Here is a 23,061-nt window from a genome sequence, read left to right as displayed (position 1 = left end):
TATGAGTCTGATAACTCACTGTAGGCTGATCCATGGCCAGAGGTCACTCTCAAATCTTCATTTCTGTCGGGTAATTCAATGCATCATTGATTTCCATCGAGGAGATGCTTATTAATAAGATTTAGTGTATCGGACTAAGAGTAGCAGAAAGACCAGCTACACCATCAGAGTCATCCAGAAAGCTGATATAACTCATCACATCCCTCCATAATGTTCATTAGGTGCTCGCCACAGTTTGCAAAGTTAACAGCTTGCTTAGGACATCTTGCTCCACTGCAGGTCTGGGGATGTGAATAATGTGAAGAATTCAAAGGCTTCTGTATTAGAAGAGATTAAAAATATTAAGACTAGATTAGTTCAGGGAGGGGATGAATAAAAGGTGACATGATAGAGGCATGTAAGGCAATAAATGGCACAGAGGAGGTCAGCTGGAGGCTCCTGGTTTTACTTTTCATAATACAGGGATCCAATTGCAGTAAAGAGTATTCATTTAAAGCTGATAAAAGGAAATACTCTTTTCAACTGCAGTGCAATTAGGCAGTGGCAATCAGGGCTGTGAGTAGAGAATTTAGGATTGCCTCAAAGATGGGAGTGTTCACAGAGGCAGAACAGGCACCTTCAGCTCTTCAGGATCCAGGGTTTAAAGGGGATTCAGGCTCATGCCTTGGGTCGGACACCAAGCACCAAAGATTTGGTACAAAGCTCAGAAAAGCTGGCCCAGAGACTCACTTTCAGTCCAGAAGGACTTGCTGGTGGAAGGAGTGACCTCCTGTCAATTCACTGCTGCCCTCAGTGGCAATGACACCCTGTCTGTCCTCAGGCTGCAGCTCTGGCTTTTCCTGCTGCAAGTCCCAGACCAAGCACCCACCAGCTGGAGTGTGGTGACAGTGACAGAGGGGAAAATATCCCTAATTCCATTCTTGAGTGAAGAAAGTCAGCCTTAGAGTGAAGGGAGAGAACCTCATCCGTCTTTCTGTCAGAAAAATGAGTAATTATCATAAATCCAAAATAATGTGCAATGTTATTTCATGGAATCACAGACTGGTTTGGGTTGGGAGGGACCTTAAAGCTCATCCAGTTCCACCCCCTGCCACGGGCAGGGACAACTTCCACTATCCCAGGTTGCTCCAGCCTGACCTGGGACACTTCCAGGGCTGGGGCAGCCACAGCTTCTCTGGGAAAACCTGTGCCAGGGCCTCCCCACCCTCATACAAAGAGTTTCTTCCCAATATATAATCAAACCCTAATTTCACCATTATTAGCAAACCAGAACTGTTCTCCAGATTAGGCTCCTTTTATGTGTGTAAGATAAATTCTGCTAAAAAGCCCTTGTGATCTCGATTGAAATTAAGCACAACAGGTCTAAGGAACAAACAAATGTAGCAATGAAAGAAAATGATAAAAGCTCTAAAAGATAAGTAGTGTCCAGAGGCTCTTCACATTCGGCTTTTTTATTTATTTATTTTTTTTTTTAAGAATCACAGTCAACGAATTGCCTGGAAAAAAGTGTCTTTGACACTGTTTTAAGCAGATAGATGGCTGGAAAACAAAATCTGAGCTTCATAAGCGTTGATTTATACAGGAAATCTAACACTGGGATTTATGCTTATCCAATCAGGGATTTAAAATATGCCATGTAACTACAGACAAGAATCAAAGCTGCTCCAAATGCTCTTCCCAGACACTCATAACTGACAAGCTTTAGGCCAAGATTTATCAGTTAGAAACTCTTTTTGAATCTCATGTTGCCGATACACACGTTTCAGAAAGTTGCAAGCAGAGTATTCACAGGAAGCAAAGCGGGTGAAACTGCCACTAAAAATTCATTTTGCATCACAGGAACGAGGACCTGAATGGGACTGTTTTCCATTTGAAAATGCCATTCATTCAAAATCAGATTATGTTGTGAAACTGTGCTAATTTTGGCCGAGGGAGGGGTATAAAAGAACGTTGACAATGATGAGGTGTCTGTGTTTGGCAGTTCCAGAATAACTGATGTTTCTTTGTCAGATGATTTAAATTGCCATTTATCACCTGATAAACCACAAACATCAACACTGAAAGCAAACCAGTCCAATTCTGAAAGCTGACCAAGTTCCACTTCAAAACAGTTGGTTGGTTGCTTTTTTTTTTTTAATCTGCTCCCGTTATATCACTGCTTATAAAAACCTTCTCATGTCTGAGCTAAATGTATTCATGAACCCATCTGTTAAGTCCTTTTTTAGCTGAAACAAGACGACATGGGCTGAGACCTACAAAAAGTCATCTGCAGGATGAACAGCACCTCACTGGAGCTCACAGGGGGGAAATCCGGCCTGTGATGGGTTTTCAAACCCATTTTGCTTCGAAAATTCAAAGATTTTGGAACATCTCCCTTCCCCCCCACTGCACTCTGAAGGAAAATTAAAGTTCTTTGCATGCCTGGCTGCTTTGTGCTGGGCTGTTCCTCATTTCCACAGCCTTTAACCCACACTACAAAAACTTTATTGCACTACAAAATCTGATGTTTTTTCTGTCACCCTTACCCTGAGTGTCTGAATTAAAAGGTGAGCATGAAGGGGTTAAGAGGTGTGTCCTGTCCTGTTGGGCACACAACCTGATGCTTCCATCCTTGCAGAGAGAAGAACAGAATGGGGCAGCCACAGCTTCTCTGGGCAACCTGTGCCAGGGCCTCCCCACCCTCATACAGAGAATTTCTTTTCAATGTACAATCCAACCCTAATTTCACCATTATTAGCAAACCAGAACATGCTCTCCAGATGAGGCTCCTTTTATGTGTGTACACATGGTAAGATAAATTGAGAAACAGATAAAAAGATAAAAAAAGATAAACAGAATGAGGTTTTCTACCAAAACCTCACAGATTTTTGTGGGAGGGGAGCTCTCTGAAGGTGTGGCTTCAACATCAGCACTTTGGGATCGTGACAAAACCCAAGGGGGACTGACCAGTTTGAGTGATAGAAATAAGAGCATTTGTGAAGTGATGGTCTTCATATTTTGGCTTCTCCCCTCCCAAAATGGGTCAGAGAAGGCTCTGCTGAATCAGAGCTGCTTTCTAGGGCAGTGGGGAGCCAACCCTCTGACCTGCATTCCCACCAAAGCCTTTGCCCCAGCTCTCCTGGGCAGGTTAAGTTGCTCCCTGCCCCTCCTCAGCCCCTGTTGCACAGCTCACAGCACCCAGTGGGGTTTGGGGAGCCAGAAACCAAAATAATGGAGCTGAACGTTGCAAAACTAAAGCAAAACTTTGCCATTCATCAAGCAGAGCATCCACTGAGGGGGGTTGTGGGTATGTGTGTCTGTGAGGGGGGATTCTTGGGCTGGGAGGGGGATTGGGATGAGTGGCAGCAGCCACTCCAGGCACAGCAGAGAGACAAGAAAAGAGGGACAGAAGGAAACGGCGACGGCAAAGGTGTGAATTCAGCCCACACAGCCCTGCAAAGTCCTGCTCATTTCCTCCCAAAATAGGCTCTAAACGCCGTGAATCACCCAATTCCCAATTTAATTCAGAAAGTTATTCAAGAGAGGGAGAACAACAGAGGAACATCTGTGCTGGTAAGATATACTGGGACCCAGATACCGAACATTATTTTAGTGCAAATTAAACTTTTTTTCCCCCTTTCCTCATTTTTGCAGTCGACAAGAATCTCCAAACAACTAAGGGGAAGGAAATAAAAGCATTTAGCAACAGCTCAGTGGTTCTTTTTTTCCCAGACATCTGCTCCAGCAAGGTTTGTGTCTGCCCAGAGGTTCCAGCTGACTACTTGTGCTAACGACAGCACCAAATAACATCAGAGCAGCTCTTCTGGAAAGGACAGACATCCCTTTATCCCCCTCCTGTCTCTGTCAGAGAAAGGCCTGGCTTGGAAGGGACCTTAAAGCTCATCCTGTTCCAACCAGGTTGCTCCAGGACCCTCCCCAGCCCTGTTCCACCAGGGAAGGCTGGATGCAGCTTCAGGGATTCTCTTCCCTGACATCCTCCAGGATTTCCAGTTACATCCTGGAGGCTCCTTAGGGCTGGAATAACCTCCTGCTTTGCTGAGGATCCCTGTGCTAACTGATGCTTCTGTGGCCACTGTGCCTTGAAAAACTCCCCGAGAAAAGAGGAGGATTCTGGATTTCGGTGGAGTTTGACGGGACTTGACAAGCTCAGACAAAACGCTGGGGAGGCACTTTGACTTGCTGCTTCTCTGCATGGGCTCATTAATTAAGGACTCAAATCAAAGCATCCCATGGATCCCAGGCTGTTCACAGGGATGCTGCTGCTGTTCTTTCAGGGCTGTTCCTGCAACACACACCCGGGCTCTGAACCCACAGAGCTCCCACAGGAGCTGGGATGTGGGAGAGCAGCTCCAGCAGCACATCCACGCTGAGCAGCTCGTGGTGCTGCAGCGAATTCTCCTTTTTTAATGACCTGATCCCTCTTTGATTGATCAAAAAGCACCAGCTCTCTGCACTGCAACATGGAAAGGTTTGATTCATGCAGTGACTTGTCACGGGCTAGAGAGGAAATCCTGGTGCTGTGGATGAAAGAGGTGGGGAGGAATAAAAAGGGGACAGAAATATTCCCTTAAAAAGCTCGTTTCGGACTAAAAAGCATCATTTTTCCATGGTAATATTATATTTAAGATTATATACTAAGGTAAAAGTACACCCCTGAATGTTAGGTTGGGCATTTACAGTCCTGGTTTGGAGATACACAGATCCCAAGAACAAGACAAATCTCCATCTCTTAGTAGTCCAAGCAGGAAGTCCAGACACTCCTGGATTTCTCTCCCACTATTGCTCTTTTTCTCCTAAGCCTCTCAGGCAACACCACAAAAACCAGTCCTGGAAAATGACCCTTTGGATCCAGTTTTGGGATAGAAAGAGATCTTTCCCTTCCTTGCTGCAGTGGGAGGAGAGGAAAGGGGATGTCTACAATTAATTGTGTCTGCGGAATGCTTTGAGGACCTGTGCATGACAAAAATGCAAATTCCCATCGTTTTCATTTGGGTTTTAAAGTAGCTGGGCCTGAACATCATCATCCCTGTGCCAGACAGGCAGGGAATGAACCTGCAACCCAGCACCAAGGAAAACAGCATCCCTGGCCTCTCCAGTGTCCTGTGCCTCATTTCAGCCCAGGGGGGGCAGAGTTTTCTGCTGCTTTCCCATATTTCTGCAGTAAAATTGGCTGCAAACCCAAAAGCAGCCCCATCACCTTGGTGGGGATTTCAGGCATTGCTGGTTTCAACTTCTTTCCCTCCTTCCCTCAGCAAACCCTCTCCAGTTGTCCAGCATTTCTCGCCTCTCTCTGCTCCTCTCTCCCCTTCACACCACTCAGAAAGATGCTGCTGGTGGTGAATTCCTTAAAAAAAAAGGAAAAAAAATCATCTCCTTCCTTTTTCTGAACCTCTGAGTTTTAATTAGCTCGTTCTGCACCTGTCTTGATGACACATGAAGGAAATTAATGGAACCAGCAGCCATTTCAGACTTCCATGTGGCCTGTGGGAGCCTCCAATTACTTCCACTATTGGGCTATGTCAGGGATAAGAATAAAGGACTTTAATTATTGACCCTGCTGTGCTGGGGAATGGCAAGGAGATGGATATTTGGCTGCATCACATGATCAGCACAGGATCCTGACAGCAGCATTTGGAAAGGAACACAGCAAAGGCTGTCAGGAGCAAATAAATCCTGAGTGTGGAGCCTTCCAGCAGCCCTAAAAAAAAATAATCCCAGGTCTGCCTGGGCTGGAAAATGAGCCAAAGCAACAGGATGAGCGGGGCTGGTAACACACATTGGTGAGCACTTGTACATCCCAGTCCTAAAATAGAGCATCTGAGCAGCCACAGACACACCTCTCCAGGCAAAACTTCTGACTTCCCTCCCCTTGGCTTTGATCCTCCAAAACTCCACTGACCTTGGTGAAGGCACGACCTTGAGGGTGAGGGGAGAGAGGTTTTATGGGCCAGAAGGAACATGGAAGCCGATATTTTTTTTCAACAGAGATATTTTCCTGCAGTAAAAGGCTTTTTCATCAACATAAAGAACGGAAATGAAAAATAAGAGAAAGAGGTTTCTCACTCTGTGTTTTTATGGGGCATCCAATGAAGTTTTATAGGAAGTGTTTGACATCTGATGAATCAAACCCGAAAAAGAGAGGCTTTGTCATATCTGCACTGAGGCAAGCCTGGATTCCCCCCAGGCAGGTTCCCTGCAGCCCAGGCAGCTCTTCCCCAGCAGCACAGCATCCCATTGTGCTGCCAGGCAGGGGGAGCAGGGCTGGGGGGACCTGCAGCACATCCCTGCCCCTGTCGTGCCTCACGTCTCCCAGCACCACGTCAGCCAGTGCATGTGGAGAGCGAGTGGGCTGAGCACCATATGGAGACACACGAGCGGCTCAGGGAGACAAAACATCCACTCGGAGTTGAATTAACCAGGAGTCAACTTTTTAGCTTCTTTCCCCCCTCCCTGTAGCAGCTGACTGCCCTGGGTCAGCTCAGAACAGCACATCCAGCTCTCAGAGGGCAGTCAAAGCCCAGACCCCCAGCTAAGGCTCTGATCCAGCTACACCAGGAAGGGAACTTCATCCTGCACATCCAGAGCTTCCCAGGCCACAGCCTTGATTCTTTAGCTATTGTCAGAGTTCTGCAGGAAGGTGGAAAGGAGACCAGAGCCCATTTCCCCAAATCAGAGTCACAGAATGGTTTGGGGTGGAAGGGACCTTAAAGATTATCCAGTTCAACCCCCTGCCACGAGCAGGGACACCTCCCACTAGCCCAGGTTGCTCCAAGCCCTGTACAACTTGGCCTTGGACACTTCCAGGGATGGGGCAAACACCTCACTGTGAGAAAAATGGACCCCACTTGTGCCTATCTCAGTTCCCAGTGGTAGCAAATAAAATGATCTCAATGTTTTGTGCTGCTTTTGGCTGGAACAGAGTTAATTTTCCCTCCTCACACAGAGCTGGGGGAAGAAGGAGGAACGGGGGCCGTTGGGAGCGACGGAGCCCAGCTTTCCTGGGGATGGCTGAACACCTGATGGTGGGAAGTGGGGAATGAATTCCCTGTTTTCCTTTGCTTGGCTGGCTTTGCTTTACCTATTAAACTGTCTTTTATCTCAACCCACGAGTTTTCTCACTTCTTCTACTCCCCCAAAGCCTCTCCCCCATCCTGCCACGGGGGACGAGGGAGCAGCTCCTGGCTGGGGTTAAACCACGACGTGTTTTCAAGACACATCAAAACAATGAAGCCTGAGACACTCTGTGGGTGTGTGTGACGTCTGAAGGACAATTTCACTCAATCCTACAGCTGAATAATGGCTCTTTGGGTAATTAGTAGCAGATATTTTTTGAGCAGATTGGTCCCTCCGGCTGAGGGCAACTCTGAGGTGGAAATCAATCCTGCACGAGTATTATATTAATTTCGGAGATCTTTGTCTCTGTGGACAAAAACCCACTGTCTTCCTGTGAACGTTGCAGTGATGAGAACATTAATATTAGATAATTATGACTTTGAAAGATTAAATGAGAAACGGTGGTGATGAGGAAAGGGCATTATGTTAAATAAAACTCCTGCCCGTGGAGGCTGTTAACACTCGTCTGTTGACAGATACAGGGTGAAATAATAAAAGCAAGAGGAAGGGAGAGGTGGGTTCTGCCTCTCCAAAGTGACAGAGGTGCAACTCTGAGGCAGGGAAACAGAGTTAATCACACAGCAAAGGCACTGATCTCCAGTAGGAATGTTTAGCCCCTTTTTACAATGCTGCTCGTCCTCAGAGCTTTTCATCTGTCCGGGGCATGCTCAGGGTTTTGATTATGCTCACAGAAATAAAAAGATAGGATCTTGCTTTGAGGGATCTCAGGGTGTCAGGGAGAATATCTGTGATATGGACAGCTCAGGTACCAGAGAATCACAGTATCCTGACTTGGGAGGGACCCACCAGGATCATCCAGTCCAGCTCCTGGCCCTGCACAGACACCCCAACAGTCCCACCCTGTCCCTGACAGCGTTGTCCAAACACTCCTGGAGCTCTGGCAGCCAGAGTCCAACACCTGAACTGGAGATAAAAACAGAGCATCTGAAACCACAAACGAAATTCCAGGTAGTCACTAAAGATGTGGGGATAAAGGAAGGATTAGCGAGGGAAGGATGAGAAGGTGGAGAGGGAGGAAGGAGCACTGGGGCATTATCCACACCAAGGAGCAGGAGCACACCCTGCTTGCCCACCAAGGCTGATGCTGCACCTTCTTCCAGACCCAGAGCCCTGGCAAGGAGCTTAAAAAACTAAAAAATCAGAAAAGCAAATCCCCAGGACCGTTCCAGGGGCGCTCCTGCCTTGCATCAGCTCCCACACATGCCCCTTGACTCCCCAGGTACCACTGCCTCGGGGGGCTGCCAGCCCTGAGGGGCACAGCCAGCCCCAAAACCCCCAAACCTGCAGCCTCACACATCTCCCATATTTCCCTCTAATTTCAGATTTTTGCCCCTCACGCCCTGGATGTGCCCAAACTAGGTAGAAAATGCACTTAAAAGAGGTAGAGCCCAACCTGTTCCTGCCTGTGTCCTTTGCTGAAGGCTGACACAGGGCAGAATTTTAATTGCTCACCCAGCCCCATTCCAGAGGCATGTTTTCTTCCTACCTCTTTTTTTCTTTTCTTTTTTTTTTTTTATTATTTTGCTTGCTCTGAAGGAATTTTATGAATATAAAAACCCTTACCACTGTGTAATAAGCACAATCCTCTTAGAACAAATCTGACAGGCACTGAAGGTATCTTAATGGATGTATTATTTCAAATGTTCCCTTCTGTTTGATAGCTGGCAAGCAGAGGAAGCATGATTAGAGGGTGCTGGGGACATTGTGTAGCTGCCCTTCCTTCCCACCTCTCCTATTCAGATTATTTCCCCTCTGTGACCTTTAGAATCTCGCTCTGATCTGGATCTGAACTAAAATTTGTGACCCTTTGATGAGCAAGGTAAAAGAGCTTGTGTGTGCCAAATTCATTTTCTTCTCCTTTAAAAAAAAAAAAAGAAAAAAGTTCTTAAATAAGGCTCAACAAAATCCTTTAAGCCAGTTGCTTTTATCTATTTTTATATGGAATTTAAGGATTTGTGTCTTTTTTTTCCCTCCACCTCCCTGTTGGTTCCCTTGTGATTGAATTACATCAGGAGCTGAGGGTTCCAGCATTCATTGGAGCTGTAGTAAAACTCTAAAAGAGGCTGCATCACACATCAGCAATGATTTTGGTGGTGATGGATACAAACCTCTCCTCTGTGATCATTAATGTTTTAATGCAGATTTTATTTGCAGGCTGCTGAGATGCTGCATTTTGCCAGCTCTGAGCAGCCACTGATGCCCGGGGTACCAGGACACCCCTGCTCAGCCACTGCCTTCACCCTTGTCCTGCCCTATTTGATGCCAGAAAACGCTGTGTTTGTGGCAGAACAACTCAGAGCTTGGGCAAAACCTCCTCACTGCCCTGCCTTGAGGGGCATCACGTCAAGGGATCCCCATCAAACCCCTAATTACAATAATTAGGCCAGGATGCTGTCGAGTTAACGAGCACGGCGCCCGTGCTTGAGATCCTTCCTTACCCCTCACTCTGCTCCCCAGCTCACCCTCAGCCTGAAGACAGAGCTCCCCCTCCCTCCTCTCCCCAGCAGGCTCGTGGGATTGGGGCAGCTGGGAGAGCCAAAGGCAGGGAGATTCCCGGGTTATCCCGGATCCTGCGGCGCTTAATGGGAATAAATTAGGCCGTGTCAGAGGGAATTATGGAGCTGCAGAACGCGGCGCAAGGAAAAACTCCGGAGCTTGGACGCCCTGAAACCCTGATGGGATGTGTTCTGGCCTCGGGATTTCACAGCCCTGAGCAGCACAGTGGGGTCCTGACGCACACGGATCTCCGTTACCCTTCCATCCTTCCCTCTCCTCCTGTCGCGCTGCTGACGCCCGTTCCCTCGGGATGCAGCCATTCCTGTTTTAACATCCCGCTCTCCCTGCGGGGGATCTCGCTTCATTAGCAGCCTCAGAGGTGGGAGGGAAGCAAGTTAGCTCTGGGACATATGGCTGAGCCAGATCTATCCCTGCTGTACATCCCACCAGCTCAGTGCATCCCTGTGTTCCAGGAGCAAAGGTGGATATGGCCCATTTCCACACGGGATATGTGCTCTCGTGTGGATGTGGAACCACAGGATGCCTTGGGTTGGAAGGGACCTTAAAGTCATCCAGTCCCACCCCCTGCCATGGGCAGGGACACCTTCCACTATCCCAGGTTGTTCCAACCTGGCCTTGAACATTTCCAGGGATGTTGCCACAGCTTCCCTGGGCAACCTGTGCCAGGGCCTCCCCCCTGGCCAATAAAGGATTTCCTCCTGATATCTAAACTAAACCTGAGCAAAGGTTTAGATTAGAAAGCAAAACAAACCTGATTGCTGAGCAAAGCAGAGCCCCATTTGGGATGTGCCATCAGGATCAGTCATCTGCACACAGCAATGCAGGGACAGATTGAGAAACACCACCCCATCCTTGTTCCCAAGATCTCAAGAAGGAAGTGGCAGGTAAGACAGGTAAAATGATGATAATCTTCCTTCTCTCCTTTAGTTATCTCCCCACCCCCCCTCAAAAAAAAAAGATTCAAAGAAGGGAAGGAAGAATCTCAAAGCTAAAAAAAAAAAGCACATTTTCTCCATGAAGCTTATTGATGGTCTCAGCAGACCACAGCAAGATAAAAGAGAGGGAGGAAAAATCTGCAGCTAATTAAAGAAACAACTGAGTACAAGACAAATATCAGAAAGCAACACAAAAGCCTGACAGAGATGGGGATGGAGCCACAGCCAGACCACACAGTGCAAAATCAGCAGCCTGGAGGCTGCAGGAGCAAACAGCCTCTGCCTCAGCAGGGTGAGGACACACTCGGGCTCAACCTAAACACACCTGGCCCAGGAAAGGTGTTCCTGCAGCGTGGATCCAGCAGGGAATGGGACAATTCCCTGTGTGGCTCCATTTGCCACATCTCAAGGGCTGATCCGATGCCCACCGATATCACTGGCTCAGCCCTGCCCTAATCTCACTGCTGCTTCATCAGCCACTGCTCTGGAGCTCAGCCATCAGGTTTTTAGGGAATTTTGGCCATCCAAGGCCCTGGATGCTCCGGCAGCATCCTCAGGCTGTGCCCACAGCTCTGCCAGGAGAATGTCACTGCGAGGAAATTGTGTAACCGCCTGTTTTTTATGGTCATTGGAGCATTTGTTCAAGGCTGGGGTTTTCAGAGGTGCTAAGCAACTCCTGTCACATCTGAAACATCAGAGCAAGGAACGTTCTGTCGCCCCAGTGTCAACAGGAGGATCAACAGAACGAGATCAGAGCGTTCCAAAGTGTTTGTAACTCCTGGCTGTTGGTAAACACTCACACGTCCCCCTCGAAATAAACACATCTCACCATGCAGATGCTCTCACACGTGGCTGGACCTGCACAAATGCTCGTATAAATTCAAATTAGGAGAGAGGCTTCATTGACATGACAGGCACTGCAAGCAGTGCCAAAACAGGAGAGGAGAAACCTGTCAGGGGGAGGTGGGATTGAGCAGCCAGGCTGAGCGTGGCCCCTCCACCTGGGAAGGGTGTGGGATGAGGAGTGGGGGGAGCAGCTCTGCATCCCCAGCTGTGCCAAGGTGAGCTGGGGATGCAGAGTCCTGCTCTCCTCGCTCCCCATGTCCCTGGCACCCACTGGATCTGCTCTGCCCCTTTCCTCCTTGCCAGCACGCCTTCTGGAATGCTCTTTCATCCATCCAAGGCAGGCTGTTCCCTCCCTCCCCTGCAGTGTGTTTGCTTCTCAGTTATCACACATTCCTGTCTCCCCTTGTTGCCTCACACCTCTCCAGTCAGCAAGGGATGGGGAGCGAGCCAGAGCCTCTCAACACCTTGGCAGAGCTGATGGAAACAAGGCACCAGTGGGTTCTGCACCCACTGGAAGGGGCTGCAACCAGTTGAGAGCAACATTTGTGAGAGTGAAGGTGCAAAGCTACAGGGTGGAAACAGCTGGGAAGAGTCCAGCACCTCAGAAGTGAATCATTCAGAGAGGGAATGGAATTTCCCTCCGGGTGGTGAGGGTGCAGCTGATGGAGACAGTTGTGGTTGGGAAGGAATTCTCCCCAGGGGAGAACTGGAGTTGAGAAAGGAGGACAAAAAAATATCTATTTTTTCTCTTGAGCGCCAAAGCAAGAATTCAGTGAATGTGCTGCTCACCTTTATGGAAACATTCCTTTGTTACAAGTCCTCAAGTCCCTACAAACACCAGCTTTGAGTGCTCCCTCTGTCTGTCTCTGAGTCACTTGAGCTCCGGGAGATCTGGGATTCAGCTCCAACATGGATGTGCAGGAGAGCCCTGAGCAAGGGCCTTCCCTCAGTGTGCTTTTGCTGATCCCTGCAGTTCCCTAAAAATGTGATAATGGTTGGATTGGGTCAGGCTGTGGATCCACTGAGCCCCTTGCTCATCTCAAAAAAGGGATGATACACCAGCAAACACTAAGGAACAGAACATGCAAACAATTATTCAATGGATTATAGAGAGCAGGGAGCAAAAATGCCAAGAGACTTCATTTGATGCATCTGCAGATAAAAGCCAAAGTGGAGAAGATCAAAGCTAAGTATTGCTGCCTGCTGTGTGCACGTTGACCTGTTGTTCTGCACCACTCAGATCTTTGTGCTTACAGGAAAATGCAAGTTTTTTATTAAAAAAAAAAAAAAAAAAGGCGCTTTAGAGAAACCATTAAACCAAAAGCCACTTTCAATTCCGAATGTTCACAGGAGCTGCCTCCACAGGTGACTGCTAAGGAGACCTCTAGCAAGAGAGCACGTTTTGTTTGCATAAAACCATCAGCTCTGCAAATAAAACTGGATATTTATGGCTTAGATTTCCCCTCCTCCTCCTCCCCAAGTTTGCTGTTGTGCAAGTTTCACTGTGAATCTCCTCCAGCCACCAACTCGACAGTGACTCATGGACTCGTCCCTGGGGTGACACTCAGTGTTCCTCCTTTTCTTCCAGAGCACTGAGGGACTGTGTGCCAGCCAGGTCACAGTGAGCCCTGGGAGGACAAGGACCTTCAAAAATAGCATCTCTGGGGCGTGGAGACCTGAGCTGAAAGCAGGAGATTGTTGTAGGAGTGACTGCATGGAGGGAACCCACTGCTGAGGGAAAACATCGCTGGGGAGCGTCGTGGGCTGTCAGAGCAGGAGAGGAACCTGTGCTTCCACTGCAGTCATCACATCCAGCCTCACAAACTCCCCTCCAGCTGCTGCCCATGGACAATCACAGTGTCCCCCACCACTAAATCCACCCTTGAGGCAGGACATGAACACACCCCCCCACCCAGCTCACCTCCTCCATCCCTCTGCCGGGGTGGAGCCGGTTGGAACAGCACACCGGGATGAGATCAAAGGGGTTAGGCCAGGGAAGGAAGGAAGGAAGGAGAGCACAACATCCATCTGAGAGCACTGACACAATTTTAATTAGATGGCAAGATGCAATTACTCATCTTGGAGTTTTGCCAGCCCATCTCCATGCAAAAAATACCACAGGTCTGAGTGGACAAAAGGGTTTGGGACCTCTGGTTTTTGTCTGTGAGGACACACAGTTATCCTGCTCAAGGGCAGAGGACAGCAAGCCAGGTGGGCTGCAGGGCAGGCAGGGGGACATCCACCATCCAGAACAACCCAAGGACAAGGGAAAGAGCAGCTTTCTGATGGAGCAAGCACAGGTAAGCACTGCTTTGTGCACTCCACGGTGGGGAGAATCACGGGACAGAGTGCAAAACACATTCCCTCCCCAAGCACAAAGTGGTAAACTATATTTTGAGCCAAATTCTGCACTTTAGCATGCTGAAAACCTGGCTCTCACACACACACACAAAAATCTTCCATCTTCCTCTGCTCCCTGACTCTGTCCCTATAGGATGGCAGGTACCTGTCTCCTCTTCCACATGGAGCTCCTCTACGAGAGCACCAGAGTATTGGAAGAGCTTTCCTTAATCCAGCACAGAGGTTGTGGATTCCTCACTCCTGGAAGTGTCCAAGGCCAGGTTGGATGAGGCTTGGAGCAACCTGGGCTAGTGGAAGGTGTCCCTGCCCATGGCATGGGGTGGAAATGGATAATCTTTTAAGTCCCTTCCCTCCCAAACCAAACATTTGCTTGCAGGGATGACATAATGAAGCAGAGGGGAGACATGAAATGTGTCCCTGCCCATGGCAAGGGATGGAAGGACATGAGCTTTAAGGTCCCTTCCCACCCAAACCAGCCTGTAATTCCATTTATCCTAACTTAGATCCTGGCAGTAGAAGATGAGGGTGTGATGTTGCAGGGAACAACATCCTCCTCTGTTTGCCCTGGAAAGGCAGAACCAAAACAAAATGCAGGAAAACAAATCCCGAATCCAGCCAGGCAGCCACGTCCATCCCATGGGAAGGGTTGAGTTGGAGGGGCTCGGGCTGCCTCGGCTGATTGCAACTGGCTGGAAAGAAAATCAAATTGCAGCAGAGTTCCAGCTTTAATTGAAATTTCCTGGGATCTGTTATTACACGGCAGTGATTGTTCTGCAGCACTAATGAGCCTTTGCTCAGATGATTATCCAAGTGTCTCTCCAGTTGCTATTTCATTATTGTATTATTAATGATCAGATAGGATTGTCACAGCTGAGACACAACTCGAACGTCAGACACGAGGCAGAGCAGGGATCAGAGCACACAAACACGGCTGCCTTGACACACATCCCCTGCCACGAGGGCTGGAGCTGCACAAAACACGCCCTGCAGAGCCATTTTTGGGGGGGTGGGTGAGGGAGTTGATGTTTCTCTGCACTATTACTGAATGAATTATGCCACGCACGTGACAGGATGGTTGGAGTTGGGAGGGACCTTAAAGATCATCCAGTTCCAACCCCCCCACACCTTTCACTAGACCAGGTTCAGAAAGTATTCTACAAACATCAAACACTCATTAAAACCTCTGGGAGCTCCTCTGCACATTTGTAGGGGACAGAAGAATCCCATAACAGAAGGAATGAAAAGCACTGAGCAACAGCTAAACAGATATGTTTGATTCAGATACAGTCAAATGATGTGAAAAGCAAACGTGTTGTCGCTGAGAATTCGGCACAATCTGTGAAAATTCACTCCCATGATTTTAGGAATTGCCTCTTTAGGTGTGCTGAAGTCTTTCCATGGTGCTGAATTCTTGGAGCCTCTCCAAGTGACTGGACTCTGGGCTCTGAGCACCCTCAATATTTTGCAGGATTCCTTGTTAGAGTGAACAGAGCAAACAAACAGGAGAGTTTGTGCCCAGCTGTGTGGGGGCCACTGAGAAGGACAGTGCTGTCCAGATTTGGTCTGCCAGGAAAGATTCTTGTTCTTTCTGGGTTTGCTCATTTTGTAATTACAGTGGTAAAGCCTTTTCATTTCTTTTTTGGGTCATTCAGTGAAACAGGGACTGTCACCTTCTCCTCTCCTTATTGCTATGAAGGGACTCCAAGACTCCTGAGTGTCCATGTGGGTCATAAATCCCACCAGCCCATCCCTGCTCCTCCTTGACTGACCAACAAGAACATTTCAAACAGGCTGAAGCTTCTCTCAAACAACTCCCAACAACTTTGCACGTGTCCCCAGGAAAGTGTAAATCCTTCAAATACCCAATCCCTTCCAGTTTTGGCCAAAATCCAGCAGTTCTGGCTTTGCTTGGTTGTCTTGATTTGGATTTTTGTCGTGTGATGTTGGGTAAAAATCACTTCCCTAGTTCAGTTACTTCAGATGTAAAAAAAAAAAAAAAAAAGAGGGCTCAAAAGTTCAACCCCAAAGCTGGGGGACATTTCAGTTTTCTTGTGAAATGTATCCAGAAACAAAAAAGGAACAGTTTTAAAACAGCAGGAAGTAACTACAAAAATCAGGGTGAGTTAAGGGAACAGTTTCAGTCACAGAAAAATCAGTAAAAAATTCAGAACTGCCAAGCCTTTATTTAGTTTTTGTCGCTACAGTTACTTTTAATTTCTTTTTCTTAAATCATTATTGTTTTTCCTGCTGTTCCTAGTTAGGCCAAATGTATTTTAACCCATGAGGGAAAGCCAAAGCTCCCTTGGGGATGGCTCAGTGCTTCAGCCTCTATTAATTTTTTATTGGGGCTTTGCTGTCCGAGATCCTGAGCATGTCTTGGTAATTGGACAAAAAAAAAGCTTATTTCCCTAATATTTGGTTTTACCATCGAATAAATATTCCAATATTTGGATAACCTTCTTCACCCAGGATTGCAGGAAGTTGTACAATCTTTATGGAGGAAAATACTCTGGGTAAGTGCTTGGTATTGTTCTTAATGCTGGTAAAAGACAATCTACATGTCCAGGAATCATTTTCTTAAAATCCTAGCAGAGACTCTTGCTGGTTTTTTTCCTCCTTTCTCAGAAACACACCACACACCATTAGAACATTATGGTCTATCAATTTGTCATATTTCAGCAATTTTTTTTGCCTTAAGGATCCAAGATGAGAACTCGCTAAAAAGGTCTAAAACCGGAGAAAAATCGCTTTGCAAAAACAATTGCTCCATTTGGATGTCAAAACACACAACATTCTTCCTCCTCTGAAAGAACATTAAAAAAAAAAAAAATAAACTCCCATTCCCCCCCTCCCCTTCAGCAGCAATCATTTCCCCCCTGTGAGTTTGGCACATTGTGGTCCCAGGTATCTCTGTCAGGAATGAGAGTGGAGCTTTAATTTATGTGGCTGGTGCTTCTTCCACCTTAAATCATCCCCCATTTCGCAGCAGGGCCATCCTGTGTATTTGTTTTCCCTCTGCACAGCGTGCACACATATTGCTGGCACTGGGGAGCAGGGCAGGTTTAGGATTTTGCTTTCCCAGCTTTCCAGGCGAGTTTTACCCCGGGGCTGCAGCAAAAGAAGTCAAGGGAAGTGATTCTCCCCCTCTGCTCTGCCCTTGTGAGAGCCCACCTGGGTCCAGCTCTGGGGCTCCCAACACAACAAAGACATGGAGCTGTTGGATTGAGTCCAGAGGATGCCACAAATTCGATCCCAGAGCTGGAGCAAGTCCCCTATGGAACAGGCTGGGAGAGCTGGGGGGTTCACCTGGAGAAGAGAAGCCTCCAGGGAGACCTTGGAGCCCCTTCCAGGGCCTAAAGGGGCTCCAGAAGAGCTGGAGAGGGACTTGGGAGAAGGGATGGAGGGACAGGACAAGGGGAATGGCCTCAGGCTGAAGGAGGGCAGATATTAGGAAGAAACTCTTCCCTGGCACAGGTTGCCCAGAGAAGTTGTGGCTGCCCCATCCCTGGAAGTGTCCCAGGCCAGGTTGGAGCAACCTGGGATCGTGGAAGGTGTCCCTGCCCATGGCAGGGGCTGGGACTGGATGAGCTTTAAGGTCCCTCCAACCCAACCCATCCCATGGTTCTGTGACTCCAAGCCTGGATGTTGCCAAGAGCCCCTGAACCAGTTGCTTCCAGGCTCCCTTGGATCTGGGAAGCACCTCCCTGTTCAGCTGCAGAGAAAACTGGTTGCTGTGCACAAGAGCTGTGGGATTAGTTCAGTATCAAATAAAGATATGATGATGAGACAACACTGTATTAAATTGCTGGCCCAGAGTGACTCCCAGGGGTGGAAAGCAGCCCTGATCCACGACTTCATCTAAATGTGCTTCTCCAGGTTCTTCTCCAGGCTATTCCCTGCATCCCCAGGCCATTAGTGTGCCACACTGGCAGGTCAAGGAAGACAAAAAGGTCCCTGTAGCTCCCATCTGCCCCGGTAGAAAAGGATGAACTGATTATATTCTACATTCAATCAGGAGAAAGAATCAATCTGTAATTAAGAGACTTCTCTCCCACCCCTCTGTCAGGTCTTCTCCCCTCCCCCACCAAACCTTCCAGCATGAAGTCAATTTAATGAGATTTCTCAGTAACAAATGACCAGTTTGTAATAATTATATTTTCTTCTGCAATTGCTGTAAAAATGATTTAAAGCAGAGAAGGCTCCAATTTATTAAGCATCAAATTTTCTGCAGCGAACTTTTAACTATGAGAAGAGCCTTGAGACTGAGGGAGCTTCCCTTCCCCACTCTGAGCTTTGCCTTTGCCCTAAAATATTGATGGTTTTTAGATAAAAATTTGCCTCCTTTATGACAATAAATGAATCCTGGGGCAGGCAGAGCCCAGCTGCAGTTTCTACCCTTTCATCATTATGGTTTTTATGGGGTAAGAAGTTGTGCAGAGATCAACAAACCCACCCTCAACCAGTTGCAGTCCCAGATTTTCCCAGCTGATATTGGCAGAAGGTGTCATGGCTCAAAACTTACAGGTTTTCAGGGAAAACTCCAAAGCTGAAAGCAGTTCAGGTCCTCAGCTGTGACTGGGGGAGTTTACAGGGATGCTGACAACACTCATCCTGAATAACACCAAGCTTGTGGCTCCCAGACCTTGCAGCACCAAAAACCTGCTCCAACTGTGTGTTTGCAGCTCTGGGAAAACCCTTGGAGGTGGGGATTTATTCCTCTCAAGCTGAAGCTCCACACTGCCAACATGCCCTGTCCACTGGTGTTCCATGATCTTGGACAAGTCTTGGCTTTCCCTCCCTCTCTGCCATTAAAATTCCACTCTTTTATGTCCATAGTCCCCTCAATTTATTTATTTTAACCAACATGCCACCTGGACTTTAGAAGTGGTTGAGACAGAGCACCTGGGGGAGGCCAGGAGTAACATTCCAACTTTAATGCTTCACTGGAAAGTCACTTTATTGGCTTTGCTAAATCACAGCACTCAAGTTCTCCCATCATTTCTACTGTACAAAGAGGCCACAGCTAAAATAGTTATTTAAAGTCAAGCAGAAAGGGAGGAAGTGAGAGTTCAAACATTTTAGACTGTTGCACTGCCTCAGCAGCTTCCTAATTAGTGCAAGTTCCATCCCATTTTGTACCTGGAGAGTGACACCAACAGAGCAGAAAAGATCTTGCCTTCAACTTTTGCTGGGGAGCCAGGAAAGTCTCGAGGGTTCTGTTTTATTAGGAGTTCCCACAAGTTTCCTGTGCAGTCAGGCCCCTCCTGGGACTGCTGCAATCCATTATTAATAAAGGAAAAGCAGAATACAGGTAGCTGAACTTGGAGATCCCTGTGGAAAAGATGCTGGGCAGCATTGAAACAGGAAGGTGATTATGAAAAGGAGTGAAAGCAGAACTTAAGGACAAGAACTGGAGAGGTGCATCTTTCTCCTGGATTCATTTTAAAATGCCAGCAATGGTTTGCTGTGTGAGAGGATAAGAAACATCTCAAAAAAAAACAACCCAAAACCAATCCCCTCCTCAAACAGCCCAAAGATGCAGCACCTTGATACTTTCCAAAACAGTCACACCAGATTGCAAAGGTCATAAAGTCACAGAATGAGTTGGAAGGAACCAGAAAGATCCTCCAGTTCAACCCTGGTTCTCTCATAATTTGGATCAGTCAGTTCTATTCAAAGTTTGACCCCTTTTGCACAGTAGAGCCCACGTCACATGCTGGGAATTGCCCAAACTACTCCAAAACTGACTTGGCCCTTTCTCAAAACCCATTTCAGTTTGGCCAGATGGGACAAGCAGGAAGTCAGGAATCCCCAGTGGTTAAAAATTACCTCATCCCTGTCAGCTGCTGCTCTCTGAACAACACCAGAATCCTCTTGCTCGGGGTGGGAGCAGCAGCCCAAAAACAGAAGTGGCAGGAGAATGAGAGAATCAAGTCCACTACATGAGATAAACCTATTTCTTCAGGGGCAATCCTGGTAAAAAGAAAGACACAATATTACCTTTTTTCCTCACTTTGGAAGAATGAAGGTGAATTAAAAGAAAATCTGCCCTAGAAGGATCTCTGGAATGTGTCCAGAAAAGGGCAACAGAGGACAAGAGGAGCCTCAAGCTGTGCCAGAGGAGGTTCAGGTTGGACATCAGGAGGAATTGCTTCCTAGAAAGGGTTGTCAGGCACTGGAAGGGGCTGCCCAGGGAGGTCTGGAGTCTCCATCCTCCACTCAGTGCTCTGGGCCGGGGGACAAGGTGGATCCAATGATCTCAGAGGTCTTTTCCAACCTTAATGATTCTGTGATTCTAACCCTGTGCACGAGCAGCTCCCAAAATCCCCAGAGCAAAGGTTCACCCCAAGTTCTCCCTGGTATCACTGCAAGTCTTCACCGAGTCCTTATTTTATTTTGTTTTGCCCAAATGCTCCTCAAAACAGCTCAGGCTAAAAAAAGGCAGTTTTCTGCAGCACAGCAGGAACTGCTGAAGCAGCTCCCAGTGTGGAGTTCATTGAAATGCAGACCAGCTACACCCTTCCTTCTGCCTCCACCCGAGCTGAAAGGGAAACGGGTTCCCCTGGCTGACTGACCTTTCTGCTGAACGGGTTGTCTTTGCTCCAAAGCTCTGATCCATGACCCCCGTGGAAGGGCCTGGAAGGCCGTGGGTAATTACAACCCAACAGGGCCATCTTTGCTGAGACAAGGGGATATTCATAATATTTGGCACTGGTTTCCTTTTAGAAGTGGCAAGAGATATTCCCAGCGACCGATCCTTCCCATCTTTCCTCTCCCTGCCTTCCGAGGTGGAGGGAGTGGGTGCAAATGGAAGAGCTGTTTCATTAGAACAAGGGGCAGATTGGGGAGACAGTAGGAGGCTGAACAAGCCTGGCTCATGGGGGAAGAGATTGTTTTAATGAGACCTAATTCTATTACATGAAAGATGATGAAGAATCGATGTGAAATCCTGCTGACAGGGAGGGGTTGCTGAGTTTGGGCCGTGGTATGCATGAAAAAACAAGATTTTCTACACCTAGCAGAGACAGAGAGAGCAAATATGAAAGAGAAAAGGACAGATAAAAGGAGCTGGGTCCCCAGCTTGGCACAATTTGGCTGTTTTCTGATTAATACCAGTGAAAGACAAGGCCAAGAGTTTTAACCTGCACGTTGTTCACCCAGGGCTGTTGAAATGCAGCTCCTTGTTTCAAAGCACACTTGTTACATGAACCTCCAGCACGCCTCCCAAAGGCTGTTAATTTAATTAATTATCCCTGGTAAACGGGCCCCTAAGGGCTCCCAGAGGAAACTGTGCATCTTGGCAAGGAAACAACAACTGACAGGAGCATCTGCCTTGCAGAGAATTACAGTGCCCACCTCGTGATGTCGAGCAAGAGAGAACCAGCCAAGTCCTCCTGCTCCTTCCCCAGGTGTGGCACAAACAGCTGCATGTCCTTATATTCCACTTTTAGGCAACTATTCGTGCGGGCACATCCACTGTCTCCCGGCTCTGTGTGCATTCACGTGGGTCACACGCTCAAAAATCAGGGTTTTAAGTGCCTGGCTTGAAAATTTCTTATGCACAACCACCCCCTGCTCTGCCAGGTCACTGCTCAGGCAATCAATTTTTGCTTTAGAAGTTAACAGGGCCATTTTTAACAAAGTAAACTCAATCACATCCAAGGAAAGGGACTTAGAGTTCATCCAGCGAGTTGTCAATAGCTGAGGGAAAAAAAGTTATGCCTTGTTTGAGTCAATTTGATGGGAACCATCAGGCAGCTAACTGGAGTAAATCAGGTGCATCCCAGCCCCTTCAGTGAAGCTTTGCCAATATTTGGAAGCTGAAGACCAAGCTCAAAAGTCCTTGGGAAGGTCATTCCATGTATTATTTGCCCAGATCTTGTCTCCCTTAGCTGGAGGAAAGTGTCACAGACCCCCTTGGAGGGCCTGATTTCCTGTTGCTCCTCCTTACACCCCACCCACAATTTGCTTCTTTTAATCATTTTTTTTACCTCAGAAGTGGACACAAAACTGCACAAGTCTTGCAAACATTTTAACCCCCTTCTCTGTCATTACATGAAGGCCAAAGAAAGTTCCTGTGACCTCACTGTTAGTACCAGTTGTGCTCTTTTCATTAATAACTTCATATTTGTTAGTACCTACATTTTAAATATCCCCCCCACACACCTCCCTACAACTCCACGGCTGCAGTGGAACTTTGAACAACCAAGCTGTAAATGACTGATTATTTTTAGCTTAACGAGCGAGAGGACAAACAATAAAAGAGCAAGGATAATGCATCATGAAATGTACTCTGTTCATTTATGTGACAACTGCAGTTTAGCTGTAATTAATTATGATAATACTTCATGGCACACCAGTTAATGTTCTGTGGTGCCATTTGTTCGAGCCTCGGGAACACGAGGCCTCCCCTCCAGCCTCGTGCTCCCACATGAGGGAAAAGTCGGATATTTTGGGGGTGAGGGCAGAGGACACCGTGGAAAGAGGGGTGTGAATTAAAACTTCACCTGGGGAAATCTGTCAGGTCACTGGGACAGGGGGGTTGGCAGCTTTAATCTGATATTTCTAAGTCAGACACGAGGGTCTGCACGAGTCACCGGCACCAAAGAGTCGACGTAAAGCCACCGACACCCAAATCTGCCCCTGCCACGCTCCTGCCACGCAGTTGCAGCTCCAGAGCTGTGCAATTAGTGCCCACATCTCACTCCTGGGCCAAGGCTGAGCTCTCAGGCTCCCAGCTGGTTGCAGCACTTTGCTCTGCAGTCACAGAACCATCGGGGTTGGAAAAGCCCTTCCAGGTCATCCAGTCCAACCACCAACCCAGCACCCCCAAACCACATCCAGGCAGCGACTCCAGCACCTTCCTGGGGAGTTTATTCCAATGCCTGGCCACTCTTCCAGTGAAAAACTGTTTCTGATACCTAATCTGAGCCTCCCCTGGCACAACTTAAGGCCATTTCCTCTTGTCCTTTCACTTTTGAGGCTGGGCAGAAGAGACCAACCCTCGCCAACCTTATTTTACTTCCCTCTTTTTTATTTCCCGTGCCCCTGCAATGATTAATATCAAAGGGCATTATTGCCCTCCTGACATTCCAACCCAGCAATTGCAGTGCCTGGAATAAGCCCTGAAAAGAAGGAAGGGCAGGTGGGGAGGTCAGATCCCTCCCAGATCCAGCTCTTTTGCTGTTTACATTAATCCACAGTGCAGAGAACACACAGGGAATGTCAGCTCTGTTCCCAGATTTTGTATTTAAGATGAGACTTGAAC

The sequence above is a fragment of the Pipra filicauda genome, unplaced genomic scaffold (assembly GCF_003945595.2).
Source record: "Pipra filicauda isolate LSUMZ 115617 unplaced genomic scaffold, ASM394559v2 scaffold630_size309391_pilon, whole genome shotgun sequence".
Taxonomy (NCBI): domain Eukaryota; kingdom Metazoa; phylum Chordata; class Aves; order Passeriformes; family Pipridae; genus Pipra; species Pipra filicauda.
This window is presented reverse-complemented; position numbering follows the sequence as displayed.